This window comes from Arvicola amphibius, chromosome 18, assembly GCF_903992535.2.
Source record: "Arvicola amphibius chromosome 18, mArvAmp1.2, whole genome shotgun sequence".
In the NCBI taxonomy this organism is placed as follows: domain Eukaryota; kingdom Metazoa; phylum Chordata; class Mammalia; order Rodentia; family Cricetidae; genus Arvicola; species Arvicola amphibius.
Genome location: NC_052064.1, coordinates 33,120,088 through 33,124,354, shown reverse-complemented (window position 1 = coordinate 33,124,354; position 4,267 = coordinate 33,120,088). Strand labels below are relative to the sequence as shown.

General features: G+C 41.4%; 1 non-coding gene across 1 annotated transcript; it reads right to left on the bottom strand.

The window, feature by feature from the left end:
• Window positions 1–738: 738 nt before the first annotated feature.
• Window positions 739–845, bottom strand: LOC119804102. Its single transcript, XR_005283791.1, has one exon. It is a non-coding gene; the product is annotated as a U6 spliceosomal RNA (small nuclear RNA).
• Between the last annotated feature and the right edge of the window lie 3,422 nt (window positions 846–4,267).

The following is a 4,267-nucleotide window of genomic DNA, read 5'->3' as shown; positions in this document are numbered from 1 at the left end:
GACACAGAGTCCTACTACATAGCCTTGACAGTCCTGTATATTGCTATGTAGGCAAGGCTCATTAAGCTCTCCTTGCCTCTGCCTCCAGAGTCCAGGGATTGGATGTGTGCTGCATCATCATGCCTCTCTAGGAAAAATTATTCTCCCTATCCCTTTAGTGTGGCTTTAGAGGGTCCTAAGCCTAGGTGATGGACCCTGTCCACCTAGAACACTGGGTCTCCACAAAGGCCACAGTTTCTGTTCATTTAATCATGAGCTTTCTTTAATGGGCCTTTGTAGCTACTCTAAATTAAAACCCTAAAACCATTTAGGAATGAGATAAGGATCAGAGCCTCCCAACACTGCAGCTTTCTCTGGCTTTGGAAAGAACAAGGTGCCCCAAGGCCATTTTGGGCTTCTAGACAAAAAAGAAACTAGTTTTTTAAAGTTATTTATTAAATGTTCTTTTCATCACATTTCCAAAAGTAAAAATGTGGTACTTAAATACATTTCCACAAGGTCCAAAGCATATAACTTCAAGTATGTGGAATACTTCATGCCTATAAACACTTGAAATTGTATGGCTATTATTTGCTAGCTTACTTTAATATACCATCAGATTTTCTTAATTCTACTAATTTATTGATGAATAAATTCTGAAATAAAAAGAATTTAGAAAAGTCTGTCCTAAGAGTAAATGTCTCCCTTCCACCTATAATTTTGTTTTTTATTGCTTTATAAATAATACCATTCAAAATAAAAAATAAGGAAGGCTTCATGAATTTGTGTGTCATCCTTGTGTGGGGGCCATGCTAATCTTCTCTGTATCATTCCAATTTTAGTATATGTGCTGCTGAAGTGAGCAGAAACTAATTTCTTAGAGGTCATTTTCCCTACACATCCTGTTCAGTTTCAACCCCCCCTCTATCCATAATTCTAGATTGATTCTATGGGAATTTCACATCATGCACTCAATTCTGCTCACTTCCCAGTGTCTCCATATCTTCACATCACCCTTGCAGAATTCCCCCACAAAAGAAAACCCTGCAAAATTAATTAACCAAATGCCACCCAGATCAATGTGACCACAGCAGCAGTTTCACCCACAGGCACCAAGATAGTCTCATCCTCATGGCCCTAGGTGGTAACAGGAGCCATGGCTGCTGTAGAGACATGGAGTCAGACATGACTCTTGACAACAGCCCAGACTTGGGCAACCGTGGCCCCCATGTAGCAGCAGAAGTCACTCAGATCACCATGGCCCCTACGACAGGACAGGCCCCAGACACCAACATAACCACAGGTTATGGTCTATACTCAGACATCCATGTGGCCTTTGGTGGCAACATGGTCCATGCATACCAACATAGACCCTGGCTGTGGTAATAACATGGACCCAGACTTGCCCTTGGCAGCAGTCTGAGCCTGGATATCACCATGGCCCCAGAAGGACACTCAGATTGGCACCACTCAAGTGGTGTGTGGTCTTTGAACAGCAACATGGCCACAGGTAGCATCCCAGAACCCCAAGCATTGGCTTCACCTTCAGTGGATTCAGGATCCACAGACATCAACACAGACTCTGGCTGCAGTGGGGCCATAGACCTAGACATGTCTCTACACCACAGCTTGGGCCTACATGGCACTTGGTAGCAGCACAGGTCATTCAGATCAGCATGACCACAGTGGCAGAACGGTCTTTGAGCACAAAAATGGTCACAGGTGCCAAACAAGACATGGAATCTTTGTGGTCTTTGGTGATGATATGGGTCATGAGTATCAACACAGACACTGGCTGCAGTAGGACCACAGGACCCAGACGTGGCCCTCAACACAGTCTGGGTCATGAATCACCCCGACCCCAGGTAGCATGCAGCCCACTCACATCAGCTAGGTCCTCATGGTCTTTGCTTCTTCAATCTGCTTCTTTCCACAGCACATGAACTGTTATGCTTTACTTCCTCTACAATTTGTCTATCATGTCTTTGCTTATTAAACTGGCACCTCCTCATATGGCAGAACGTGAAGGGGCCTTCAGCAACCTGAACTGTGAGGACCCATGCTGCCCATGGTTATCTCTCACCCACATATCTTCATGACATCAAACAGGCCTGCAGATGACTTCAGCCAGCCCAGACTGTCAATCACTTATTCTTGTGACATAGTCTTAATCTCTGGTCTGAAAACTGTTCTGATCTCCTCTTGAAAATATGAAGAGTCCCTTTCTGAGTGCATCTGGGTGTTTGGAATCCATTGTCATGAGCTGGCCCTCACTATATTGTAAGAGGCTGCTTATTCGTTTCCTAGCTGCCCAGACTCCCAAAATAACCACACAGAAACTGTACTAATTAAATCACTACTTGGCCAATTACTTAAGTGTATTGCTAGCTAGTTCTTACAGCTAGAATTAACCAATCTCCATTATTTTATATTTTATCACAAAGCTCATGGCCTACCGGCAATGTTTCAGCACGTCTGTCTCTGGTGGCAGCTCCATGGCTTCTCCCTGACACCGCCTCCTTTTTTCCAGCATTCAGTTTAGTTTTCCCCACCTAGCTCTGCTCTACCCTATCACAGGCCTAAGACAGTTTCTTTATTAACCAATGGTATTCACAGTATACAGAGGAGAATCCCACATCATCACTATACAATTTCTGTCTCCTGGATTCCACTATAACTAAACCCTTAACCTTACTGTTATTTGCTACATCCTAATTTTCTGAATAAAATTTGTTCTTTTCCTAGTTTACCAAGTGTCCTCACATAGCCTCAATCAAAAACATAGAAATAAAAATAGGCTTTTTGAAGTGAACATAAAGTTACTGTCACCTTTTTCGTTATCCCTACTGTTTATGGTACAAATGCTGTGAAATTTCTGAGTTTGAGTAATTTTTCTTTTTCTTTATTCACTTACCCACACACAATGATGAGTTTAAAATAAGTATGACTACCTTTAAGATGATAAATTTTTAAAATTTGTCTCTGGAAAAAGGAGAAAGGGTTGATTTGTAGTGCTTGTGACATTCCATCATGTAAAGACTCTCATCAAGGTCAGTTTCAAGTAATCAGAATTTTAAACTCTGGATGGACAGCCAGGATAATTTCTCACAGGGTGGCCAACCTGCACCAACACACCACAGCAGTGAGCATACAGCATGAACATGGCTCAAGTCCTCTGCCCCTCAACCCTACCGCAGGATCAAAGACAGATCCCACAGCGTCTACCTGCCCCCATTCTGGCTCTCAGAGTGTGGTGGAAAACTAGGTTAAGTATAATGACCATCCGCTTCTTCCGATGTATTTTAATCGTTCATTTTCTCTCTTCTTTTCTATCTCTGCTCGATGTCACTTTGCCACCAATCTTTTCTCACACCACAATATAAAAATTTGGGCATCCTCAGTGGAACTCTGAAACACAGCCTGCTACTACACAGAGTACCAAGAGATGAGTGACCTCCCACCAGGCAGGACACCCTACTCTCTAGGCCCTCCATACCATGCATGGCTAGAGGTGGTCAGAGAACAACCAGAAGCAGTCAGTGCTCTCCTTCCTTGTGGGTCAAAGAATCTAAATCAGTGTGATCAGGCTTAATGGCAAGTGGAGTTACCTGCTGAGTCGCATTGCTAACCTTTAAATTTTTGTTTGTAAATTATTATTGGGTGGGCATGCATGTGTGGAGGTCACAGGACAACACTGTGGAGTTGGCTTGCTTTCTTCCACTTTTACATCTATTTGAGGGGATTGAACTCAGGGCATCAGAGTTGAACCTTTACCCACCAAGTCATTTCATAAACAGACAGATATACATATATCTAGTAGCATATATGTAGATATACACATTCATAGATAGACAAATACAGATATATCTACTAGCATATACATAGATATACACATTCATAAATAGATACAGATATATCGACTAGCATATACGTGGACATACATATCATAGATATAGATATATCCACTAGCATATACATAGACACACATATGTAGCATATACATATATGCTGATGGCAGTTAATCCTTAAAAACTATCAGGCTTCAAACTGACACAAATCTCTATCTAAAATTCTCAGGTACTATAGCACATCTTATTTAAGATGAACAAAATTTTCATTATCTCTAGGAGAAGAATATTTTCAAAAACTAACACATAAGCAAAAGCAGAATCTTTAATGAAAAAATTACATTATTACAAGAGCAGTGTACATTAGGTTACAATATATACACACATTTTGAAATCTCTTTACAAACCTGTTATAAACAGTCTCATATGCACTGATTAAC